Source organism: Ylistrum balloti, unplaced genomic scaffold (genome assembly GCF_031769215.1).
Source record: "Ylistrum balloti isolate Yb309-2 unplaced genomic scaffold, AGI_CSIRO_Ybal_v1 Utg371718, whole genome shotgun sequence".
In the NCBI taxonomy this organism is placed as follows: Eukaryota; Metazoa; Mollusca; class Bivalvia; order Pectinida; family Pectinidae; genus Ylistrum; species Ylistrum balloti.
The window spans coordinates 61964-74949 of NW_026782865.1; positions in this window are offsets into that span (position 1 = coordinate 61964).

Sequence of the window (12986 nt, forward strand, 5' to 3'; positions counted from 1 at the left end):
CACCGAGTGTGCAGGTACAAGAAGTTGCGCAATTCTTAGACTAACATATTACGGAAGAAATCGTCGAAGGTCAGTTCAGTATCCATATCATAAGCCCCTTATTTTAGACTCGGCTTCCAATATTATAATTGTCTGAAAGTTGTGTTTTAGTAAGGTATCATCTGCCCGGCACCTATCCATCGATAATTCCAGATGGAATAGTCCGTGTTGCTGGTTGGGTCAGTCAGGTGAGGTGTTTTTATAAGATCAGCCGACTCTTGGCTTCTCTAAAATAACACACATAGCTTGTTAGCTATACATACTACGTAAAGCAGTACAGATTTGGCCAGTGCTTAGTTGGTTGATTTTGAAAATTTTAATGATCGAACGTAACGTTTTGGTAATTGTTTCTTTTGCTAATTTTTTTTTTACATTAAACCGACCTGTATTTACCTGAATAGTTCTATAAATCTGTTGTCAGGTTCTATCGGTCGTTAGCCAATGTCCACGAGAAATTTGCATATGTAAACACTGCCTGATAGCTCTTGGTACATGAGTACGCGTACACATGCACATCCGTTGGTCGATGTCATATCTTTATTCGCGCGTATATTAATATCACTACACGTGCATCATAATTAATATTACTTTTGAATTGATATCTTCATATCTCTTTGGTGAACTTAATTATTTTCCTGGTTTTTTTTTTTTTTTTTCTCATTGGTAATTGATTTATGGTATGATGTCACTTGCCTGACACCCTAGCTATCACTACATACAGATGGAATAATCTGTGTTATTGGCTGAGTCTGTCAGATAACATGTTTTATACGATCAGCTAATTCAAGTCGTGTTGTTCTCCAGCACATGTGTACTGTAGCTCGCCAACACCAAATAGAGCTCATAGATGTCCAGTTGCTCGATGGCTTGATTACTGTACCCTTATTCCAGCTATTTTCGCTTATGAAATTATCAGAATAAGTTAAAATATGCCGCTTCCTAAACTATACTTTTTGATATGGAATCCGTTAATCTTGTCTATCTCCATTAAGTTCGACTCAAAGTCCTATTAGAAGAATATTTTTACAATGAACTACCATCATCTATTCGCTTCGTCTGTCGGTAACCAATGAACGGTGACCGCGAGTAATTTGCATATATGTAAATACTATGACTGTTTTGCGTATGTACATATTCAGTATGCATGCATGTCTGCATGTCGAGTCCATATCATTGAGTATACTGGAACTACCTTTGTTCATATTACATTGTAATTATTTACTTTTGTATATATTAATACTTTGAAAATCGTCCTGAACCTTCGTACTGATAATTGTATATAAAACATTTATTTAGACTAATCTATCAATAATTATGCATGCATTGGAAAAGCTGACTATTTTTGGTATGATAACATCTGTCTGACACCCTATCTCTACCTACAGATGGATTAGTCTGTGCTAGTGGTTGGATCGGCCAGACACGGTGTTTTACAAAATTAGCTTACTTCTGGTGTAAAGAACGTGTATCGTATACATATATACCTTGTTTTAAATATTTAGTTTTAGTGCATATCGGAATTACTCGGTATTTGATTGAACGCTTATTAAACACAATTATAACGAGTCATTTTCGAAGTTGCATTCAAATATTCATATCTATAAAGAAGATATTATCATCTCTTATCATATAAAGAGTTGCCCGTCCGATCTGCTTACGCTGGTAGCATGTGAAGTAATACGCTTGATCAATCAAATACAGTTTATATATCATTAGTGTTTCAAATGATGTAATTTAACTTAAAATATTATTCTGCTGACCTCTGTCATCACCTCTTGATTCAAACTCTATATGAACAGCTATCCTTTCTCCTATCCTTTCTCCTCAGCTATCCTATGTGTCTGTTCTTTTATCTTTGTTTCTAATTCTTCAATGGTTTTTCCATCAAACCTGTTCTGTATTATGATAAGGAAATCTAACATCATTTAGTGGTAAACTATGTATGTGTATGTCCCATCCGAGCACGTAAACAATTCCAGCACCTACCGATAGGTGTGACATAAATGCCTGATTGTATTGGTCTCTACCGTGCTCGGATTGGTCTATTTTACCATTCTCTCACATCCCGTGCCAAAGGGTATTTCAACTTAAATGATTCTCTTGCTCTTGACATATTATTCTTAACTGCATTTGTTACGATTTATGTTAATGCCCACGATATATATAATCGTGTTATGTTGGTACAAAGTCGCGTCCCAATCGAGCTGCAGAGTGTTGGTATTTTCTCTCTTGTGATGTGTATCTTAGTCTTTACTGAATTATCTTTACTACTTTCTTGTGACATTGAAACTAATCCAGGACCTGGGTCTTATCCCGACTTGTCTTCTGAATCGTCGTGTTCTTATGAAAGTAGTAATGAACTCGATCATAAGAAGTTTTCTTTTGTTCATCTTAAAGTCCAAAGTTTAAAACACAAGGTCGATATCCCTTTTTGTGAATTATACAACAACGACATCATATCGTTTACCGAAAATTGGCTGAGCCCAAGTGACAATATGAACGAACTCAGCTTTCCTGGTTTCTCTGAGCCTTTTTCCTACTTTAGGCCTGGGCGATTAGGTGGCGGCGTTTCAGTCTATGTGAATGACAATATTTTAACTTCTCGTCGAGCTGATCTGGAAGTTCGCGAAGTCGAATGCGTTTGGCTACAAGTTGTCGTTGGTACATTGTATAGGCCCCCGAACTCCCTGGTATCTACATGGGATCATGTATGCCATTCTATCGATCTAGCATTTAATACTGGTATAAATGATATTATAATCACTGGTGATTTTAACGCTAATTTACTCGTTCAGAGCCATACTAATGTACATTTACGGACATTACTCACAAATTTTAACTTATCCCAGCTAGTAAATTAACCAACTTTTTATACTGAAACAACGTCGTCCCTAATAGATATAGTCTGCACGAGCAACTCGTCATTGATTGGAAATTGTTACGTTGGTGAAAGCTTTCTTGGCCAGCCGTTAATGTATCATTGTCCAGTTTATGCGTCATTTAATCTTGAGAAACCAAAAACATTAAGCTTTAAAAGGAGTATTTGGTTGTTTGACTTAGGGAACTACATTTCTTATAGACAAAAACTCGACAATATTAACTGGGACGACATTATCGATATTAACGATGTCAATAAATGTGTAGAAAACTTTAACAATATTGTTATTAACGCCGCTAAACATTGTATTCCCAGTAAAATGATAACCGTTAGATCTAAAAACCCTCCGTGGATGTCTAATGAAATTCGGAAGCTGATTCGTAAACATAAAACGTTGCACCGTATAGCTAAGCGTACAGCGCTTGACACGGATTGGTCAAACTTTAAACGAATTCGAAATAAATGTGTAAATGCAGTAAGATGGGCAAAAATCTATTATTTCGAGAAACTTTGCAAAAATCTTGATAGTAAAAAAAAAAATCTTAGTTCTAAACAGTGGTGGAAAATAGTAAACAGTTTCATGTCAGACTCTGACAAAACATGTTTTATTCCTCCTATATCGGAAAATAACATAGTTCTGTCGGATGATGCTGATAAGGCTAGTGCTTTTAATATTTTTTTTTAATTCCCAATCAATAGTAGACGACTCAAATGCAGTTCTACCCCCAATTATGAAGAATCACAATTTTGAAATTTCAAATATTATTATTTCTTTGCAGGATATTATAGATGTTATATCAGTCCTTGATTCTTCGAAAGCTATTGGTCCTGACCTAATTAATCCACGTTTACTTACAGAGGCAGTTAGAATCATCAGTGTTCCTCTTGAAAAATCTTTAATCTTTCTATTTCTCTTGGTCATTTCCCACAGTTATGGAAACAGGTAAACGTTACGCCTGTCCATAAAAAAAGAGACCGCTCGCAACTTAGTAACTATCGTCCTATTTCACTTTTATCCATCGTTGGAAAGGTAATGGAAATATGCGTTTTTAAATATATTTACAATTTCGTTGTTGATCATTCTCTGTTAACTCCATGTCAGTCTGGTTTCCGGTCAGGTGATTCTACTGTCAACAAGTTATTATCTATAACTAATGATATTTATTCCGCACTTGATAGAGGGAAAGAAATACGGATGGTCCTTTATGATATAATCAAGGCCTTCGATAGAGTTTGGCACCGGGGTCTATTGCGTAAGCTGTTTAACTTTGGAATTAACGGTCAATTGCTTATGTGGTTCGAAAATTACTTATTAAATCGTAAACAGCGAGTGGTTATAAATGGTAGATCTTCAGAATGGACAGAAGTTAAAGCTGGTGTTCCCCAGGGCTCGATTCTAGGTCCGCTTCTCATTCTAATTTTCATTAATGATATAGTTGACAATATTAATGTAATTATTAAACTATTTACCGATGATACGTCTTTTTATCTCATTGTTGATGTGCCAGATGTCTGTGCAAATATTCTTAATGAAAATTTTGCCAAAGTTCAGGATTGGTCTAATTTATGGCTTGTTAAATTTAACCCATCAAAAACAGAAACAATAATAATAAGTAAAAAAAAATAAACCACATCATCCCCCTTTGTCAAAGAACAATATTCCTCTTCAGCAGGTTAACTCCCATAGACATCTTGGCGTTGAACTATCTTAAAATGGGGGATGGGCAGATCATGTTGATAATATAATCAAAAAGGCTAGTAAAACAATAGGACTTATGAGAAAACTAAAATTTAAAGTGAATAGAAAGTCTTTGCAGACTATGTACTTTTCTTTCATAAGGTCAGTTCTAGAATACGCCAATATCGTTTGGGATAATATAACGACAACCCAGTCAAATGTAATAGAAAGTATTCCACTAGAATCGGCTAGAATCGTAACTAGGGGAACCAAGCTTACAAGTATAAATAGACTTTATAAAGAAACCGGTTGGGTTAGTCTTTCCACCAGACGCAAACATAGTAAAATTATCCAGTTTCATAAAATAGTTCACGGTTTATCGCCGTCATTCCTTCATGACCTCCTTCCACCTCGTCAATCCGACCTGCATAACCATAACACTAGAGACGCAGCGAACTTAGGTCCAGTTGCATGTAGAACACAGCTATACAAAGACTCTTTTCTTCCTTAGGCTGTAAATCTTTGGAATTCACTACCTGTGCATGTTAAAGAAAACACATCTCTTTATACTCTGAAGAATTACTTAAATGGCCTTAATTCCAATATTCCAGGATATTTCTATGTTGGTTCTAGACTAGGACAAATTTATCATTCCAGATTACGAATGCAATGTAGTTCACTTAAGGGTCACCTTTTCAGTAAAAATCTAGTTGATAGTCCTATATGTGATTGTGGTATGGGAAACGAAAAACCGAACATTTCTTTTTATCTTGTTCTAATCATAACAGATGTAGACATTTTTTTTCTTTCTCATCTTCTTCCCATTGAATCTGTAGACGTCCTTCTTTTTGACGATACATTTTTATCATTTGCAGAAAATGAAGCTATATTTGTTTGTGTCCAAACTTTCATATTAAAGACTAAACGATTTGAGCATTAGGAAGAGTTACTGCCAACACTACTGTACTCCTTCTATATACACGAAACTTTTTACTTTCATGAGTTTTTGTATGTCTGTATTAACTAACAGTACAGCAGTTTGTAGTACTACATGTATAATAAACAATTTATTAAGATGCCCATATGTTACTATGGATGAACTTGCATTCCTTATATAGTATTTGTCGATCTTACATAATGTATACATACTATACTACTCATTCTATCCACTTTCCTTACTTCATTTCCCTCTCCTAAACTCTTTTCACTTTCCCTTTCCCAAATTCGACCAGTCGCTGCCTGCTTGTTACTTCTAAGGAGACAGATTAACATAAGTTTATAACTTCTTTCTGAATCCTTTTTGTATAACATGCTTTGAATGAAATGCCACTGCCAAAATAAAATAAAGTTTAAAACAATAATTTGACCACCATGAACCAAACCCGTTGTAAACAACAACGATTCGAAATAATTTGTGTTTTTTCGTCATTGTTTTCATATCAAAATTTTCTTGTTATACAATATTACAATGTTTGATGATAATGTGAAGTTTAACCTCGTGTTATTTTAGCAATTGATAACTATGTCAATCATTGGAACAATCATAGTTTTTCTTTAAATCAAATAAGATAAGAAATAATTCTGTTGTAGACTTCACGCTCACCATCCCATCCTCTGAAAATTCTTTTTCGTTTTCTTACTATCATTACCACTGGGAACTCCAAATACAACAAAATTGTTATAATAACGAACGAGAACATCAAATTAGAGTTATACTACAAGACAATGAGCCTCATTGTCGGAGCAGAAGTGTCCAGGCAGAGATAAAAACATTCAGATGAACCTTTGCGAACATTTAACACGTGTGTTTGAAAAAGAATATGTACCGAGAAGGAAAATTAGTGATAACGTATACCAAATCTACATCAATTTTCTGTCTACGACGTATAAAATACTATGTATTGCTAAATTGACATTGTCCACATTATCATTTTAAACTAAAATCATTTATTTATGGTAGTAATTTCTTTATCCTACCCTGAACCTATGGAAAGATATTATTAATCTCATATGAAACGGATAAAATCTATATTGCATTACTCGGATAGATATTAAAGACACACTGTAAAGGACAAAATCTAACCGACGTAATGTTTTCAATTCATGACGTAACGTCAGTGTCCATCTTATCATATCACAATAGATTTCTGACTGGTGCTGGTAATGAAAAATGCTCCACAGTTTATTGCACTAGTGACAAATATAAAAACGTGGGCAAGTTCACTGGAATTTGGGATGGTTATTTTGAACAGCCTCTTGGTGAAGTTAACAAACAACTTCTGTATTTATCGACATCCTTTATTTATTATTTTTTCGTAAACGTGGTTTAAAGGTTCAGAGACATGAAAGACATCTAGATGTAACGTTATCTTATGTACGTATTTACATACTCAATATTGTAATTTCCATGTGCCTACGATGTACGTTAGTAAGATACACTGTCTTGGCCATGCTGATACATGATAATACCAATTACAAAAGTGTAAACGCATGTGACGTTCTAATCAATGTATTATTTACATACTTAACACAAACATATAGGATCTCGCTTTCAATTAAAACTATTATCCGCATCGATAGATCTACTTATATCCGCCATGGACATCAAAGATAGATAGCAACAGACAAGTAAGTATTCCTATAAGCTCATTACTGCCTCATTCAGAATGTTATATCGTGTTTCCAAAGGAACCATCTGTTGCCGATTTGCCAACATTTCAGATTAGTACGAACCAGATCAATACGTTAGCTTTGAGGGTTAAAAAACAAACCTCTCCTTTAGCCCACAGTCAATATGTAACATTCGGCACATCGTGTCATAACCAGATAGAGGGATAGTTAATTATTATGGTATCGTATTAACAACTAATTCGAAGACTAGCCGAGGTAAGTCATATATAATATAATGTCGTTCATTAACACTTTCATTCTTCTGTCGGATTTATCACGGGTGATAAATACTATTAATAGTTTTCTTATAAGAATAGTATCGTCTATTTCCATTCCACATGATTTTTGTCAATATCCATATTTTCAAATATACCCGTTTTTTTCATTCTCAACAAAACATTTCTCTCAATGGTGCATCATCATATATACTACGTGTATATAACTACATGTACTTTAAGTTTTCTCCAACACAGAGAATAGGAAGATGTTTTTGTCCTTCTGTCAGAATACTCGTATTATTGGTAGGTCGTGACATGATTTCCAGAAAAATTTCCATTTGGAGCTTGCACTCGAAGATAAATAGTGACCATATAAATACAACACAGTAAGCCGTCTCAGAGTAATGGCCGTGCTACCATTTGGCGAATAAAGGAACATGGTGATTAAAATCCACGTTTATTAATGCTTGTAAATGTTGTACTTGTCACTAAATTTACTCTCCGGTGAAAATCCGAGGTCCTTGGTTCGATGGTCCCTATCCGTGGAGGTTGTGTTTTCAAACTGAGAAGGTGACAAACGTACTAGTCTGTCCTAACGTGAAGTGGCCTTTGCAAGTCTTTACCACACTTGGTATGGCTTACATGTCACGGACCTCCTATGGTTTGTTCTGTGAGGTAGTCAGAAGCTACTTCAAGGATGTCCAGCATCAAAATGATCATTGTTCATGGAACGATCAACCCAGCAAACAAACAGATATCATTTATAATTCTACCGGTACTTTAAACCCAGATATCCTTGCTGGTCCTTTTAAAATGGTGGACATTGTAATTTTATTTCTCCGCTTCAAGAACGCTTAAGTCAAGGGAATGAAGACATATAATGCATTTTATATAAATTGTATTAAGAATTATTGAACAATACGGTGTTTAAGCAGATAGATCGCCGCCCAAACACTCTGAGCGATTTAATACTGTAGACCTTGACCGTTAGGACATCTATCAAAACTTTATTATGTTTCGTTCAGCTTTGTTAACATATGTCGCCAAATAAACCAAATGTTCAGAGTAACTAGTAAACAGAAACTCGTCATTATGTTATTTCACTAGTGTTTATCGGAAATAAATGTTTATCAAATGTCAGGTTATACCAAATTTGATTGTTAGCTTCGTTATTATTTTCATAAGTCTGCGGAGGCACATTTGATAAGGAACAATTTTACATCCACTTTTCAAGAATAAAAGGTTTTAAACACCAAATGATGTTAAAATAGAAATTAAACGATTATAAATAGTTATTCACGAAAGTACTAATTCAATGGGATATGCAATGCTTTGGAATTGTAAAAGTGACGTCTAATTGCATCAAATAAAACAATTCCAATAGACTACAATATTAATAAGACTTTTTCATAGTTAATCATTAATGTCCGTGGCTTTCTTACAGTCCAAAAAGAAAGTGGATGGCGGTACGAATATGACTGAAAACTATATACTGTTATATATTTTGTGATAAATACGTCCACATCATGTAAATCATAAACAGTTATTAACATGTCTGGTTGATAATATCTCGGTTAAATATTGGAGGTAAGATCCTCAAGCAGACTATTGATACACCTTTGAAACCTATTGTGTAAGATATGGCAACTGACAGATATTCTGTGAACACGGGGGTTTCAGAGATGCAAATTTATGATAATTATGGAGACATTTTAGGGTTGAATGATCTCATTGGAAAATACTCACCGTACTTCTGCAATTTAAAGTTTGACATATATGATTTTTTAAATCTGGAATAGATAAGTTTTATATTTTGAGACGTTTATGAAACAAGCTATTTCAATTTATATCAATCACTCTTGTTGACCCAAATGTAAGGGCGCGAGGACTTTTACTTTGGGAGGAAACCGGAGTACTCGGGGAAAACCCACGTGATGAGGCAGGCGACCGGCTACCTTTTCACGTCCGTTCCAGGAATCGAATTCCGGACGGCTAGATGAAAAGCGAATGTGTTACCACTGAGCCACCCGACCGTCCATTTTTTTCTAAAACTTTATTTACACTGGGGAAGTTTAAATTATCTACTTAGATTAACCAATATGAACATGACAAGTCTTGTCGATGACGTTGATAGCGATAACGCTTGTTACCCTTGCTAACAATTTTTTTTACTAACCTATATTTTTCTGTGCCTGCGTATCTTTGGTATTGGGTTTGTTATTTTCGAATTTATTTGACCCAAGTCTCTATTGAATATCGGCATGTCTTTGTTTTCTATTTGTAATTATCGGAATTTGTTTCTGGAGAAAAATATTGATAACTGAATTTAAGAAATAATAGATGGTATGAATAAAAGCAGTTGTCTACTACTTATTCCACAATTTACTGATGATACCACTCTCATTTAAGATCTTAAACAATACACTGAATAAAAGGCTACTATTGGTGTTTCTTTTGTACAATCACAGAGATTGCGGGTAGTTTCTGATAGACATATAGTGAACATAGTGCACCACTCCTCCATCTATACGTTAATGATGTTTTCCTGGGTAATGTATGATGCAGACTCATTAGTTTGCTATACTGTTTGTGCTTTTTAAAATGTAATGACAATTATTATTTCATTATGTGTATTATGTAAAACATCAAAGATCCATATCAACTTGATTCTTATAAGTTTTAAATTTTAAATATTTGAAAATTCAAGTGATATCATAGACCACAATCAATTCCAGACCAGAAAGGACAAATAACATGTACAGTGTATCAATTACTAGACAGATGGCTTCATTTTCTGTTACTCATTCTCAATCGATGTCTGGAATAGAGACTTAGTCTATCAGAAACAAGCTTATGCATTACAAGGGTACACAGGAACATCCTGTATATGCATGTCTATGCATATTAATGACAATTGTTCATAACCTATCGATAGTGTTGAACGAATTCAAAAGATTATTTGGTTAGCAAATGTTCGTAATCAGATAGGCAGTTTATTATTGTTTTATTAATGATGTTAAACAACTCTTTTCTTCTAGATTTTACTGTATATTTCTAAAACATGTCGACCGTAGCATTTATTCTTAAGACCTCTATCTCCCTGCTCCCTCTCCTCCACTTCGCAAAAACCAAAAACACACAAAAAAAAAAAAAAACAAAACAAAAACAAACAAACAAAAAGAAAACAATGCAATTCAATGCCAATTAAAGCGTATTTACAGTAGAGCGTAGCCCATGACTTCAACTGTATCAGTCAGATTGTCAAGTGTTGAATGTCTACATTAGTGATGCCTAGGGAAACCTAGACGATAGACTTTATGTGAAAGTAAATGGCAGTGCTTATATTTTTTGTTTGTTAAGAAGCAGTGGGTTGAAACTTTAATCGTTGCCAATAAAAAACAGGCATTTTCAAAGCAAAATTGACATTGTAAATATATCGATATAACAGGTACCAACAAATCATTAGCCGTAAAATGATAGAGAATGCCTAGTGAAACATTTATCTTACGATACTGACTTTATGTGTTGCTGGGTGGGTCGGTCTATCAGCTGGGGTGTAAATGGCAGCTGGGTACTGATCTTGTCTCCCGGTACTATCAGCTGGGTGCTGATCTTGTCTCCCGGTACTGCCAGCTGGGTACTGATCTTGTCTCCCGGTTTTATAAGCTGGGTACTGATCTTGTCTCCCGATGCTATTAGCTGGGTGCTGATCTTGTCTCCCGGTACTATCAGCTGGGTACTGATCTTGTCTCCCGATGCTATTAGCTGGGTACTGATCTTGTCTCCCGGTACTATCAGCTGGGTACTGATATTGTCTCCCGGTACTATCAGCTGGGTACTGATCTTGTCTCCCGGTACTATCAGCTGGGTACTGATCTTGTCTCCCGGTACTATCAGCTGGGTACTGATCTTGTCTCCCGGTACTATCAGCTGGGTACTGATCTTGTCTCCCGGTGCTATCAGCTGGGTACTGATCTTGTCTCCCGGTACTATCAGCTGGGTACTGATATTGTCTCCCGGTACTATCAGCTGGGTACTGATCTTGTCTCCCGGTACTAGCAGCTGGGTACTGATCTTGTCTCCCGGTGCTGTCAGCTGGGTACTGATCTTGTCTCCCGGTACTGCCAGCTGGGTACTGATCTTGTGTACTGATGATTGTCTCCCGGTACTATCAACTGGGTGCTGATCTTGTCTCCCGGTACTATCAGCTGGGTACTGATCTTGTCTCCCGGTACTATCAGCTGGGTACTGATCTTGTCTCCCGGTACTATCAGCTGGGTGCTGATCTTGTCTGCCGGTACTGCCAGCTGGGTACTGATCTTGTCTCCCGGTGCTGTCAGCTGGGTACTGATCTTGTCTCCCGGTACTATCAGCTGGGTACTGATCTTGTCTCCCGGTACTATCATCTGGGTACTGATATTGTCTCCCGGTACTATCAGCTGGGTACTGATCTTGTCTCCCGGTACTATCAGCTGGGTGCTGATCTTGTCTCCCGGTACTATCAGCTGGGTACTGATCTTGTCTCCCGGTACTATCAGCTTGGTACTGATATTGTCTCCCGGTACTATCAGCTGGGTACTGATCTTGTCTCCCGGTACTGTCATCTGGGTACTGATCTTGTCTCCCGGTGCTATCAGCTGGGTACTGATCTTGTCTCCCGGTACTAGTAGCTGGGTACTAATCTTGTCTCCCGGTACTATCAGCTGGGTACTGATCTTGTCTCCCGGTACTATCAGCTGGGTACTGATCTTGTCTCCCGGTACTGTCAGCTGGGTACTGATCTTGTCTCCCGGTACTATCAGCTGGGTACTGATCTTGTCTCCCGGTACTATCAGCTGGGTACTGATCTTGTCTCCCGGTACTATCAGCTGGGTACTGATCTTGTCTCCCGGTACTATCAGCTGGGTACTGATCTTGTCTCCCGGTACTATCAGCTGGGTACTGATCTTGTCTCCCGGTACTATCAGCTGGGTACTGACTATCAGCTGGGTACTGATCTTGTCTCCCGGTACTATCAGCTGGGTACTGATCTTGTCTCCCGGTACTATCAGCTGGGTACTGATCTTGTCTCCCGGTACTATCAGCTGGGTACTGATCTTGTCTCCCGGTACTATCAGCTGGGTACTGATCTTGTCTCCCGGTACTATTAGCTGGGTGCTGATCTTGTCTCCCGGTACTATCAGCTGGGTACTGATCTTGTCTCCCGGGGTACTATCAGCTGGGTACTGATCTTGTCTCCCGGTGCTATCAGCTGGGTACTGATCTTGTCTCCCGGTACTATCAGCTGGGTACTGATCTTGTCTCCCGGTTTTATAAGCTGGGTACTGATCTTGTCTCCTATCAGCTGGGTCCTGATCTTGTCTCCCGGTACTATCAGCTGGGTACTGATCTTGTCTCCCGGTACTATCAGCTGGGTACTGATCTTGTCTCCCGGTACTATCAGCTGGGTACTGATCTTGTCTCCCGGTACTATCAGCTGGGTACTGATCTTGTCTCCCGGTAC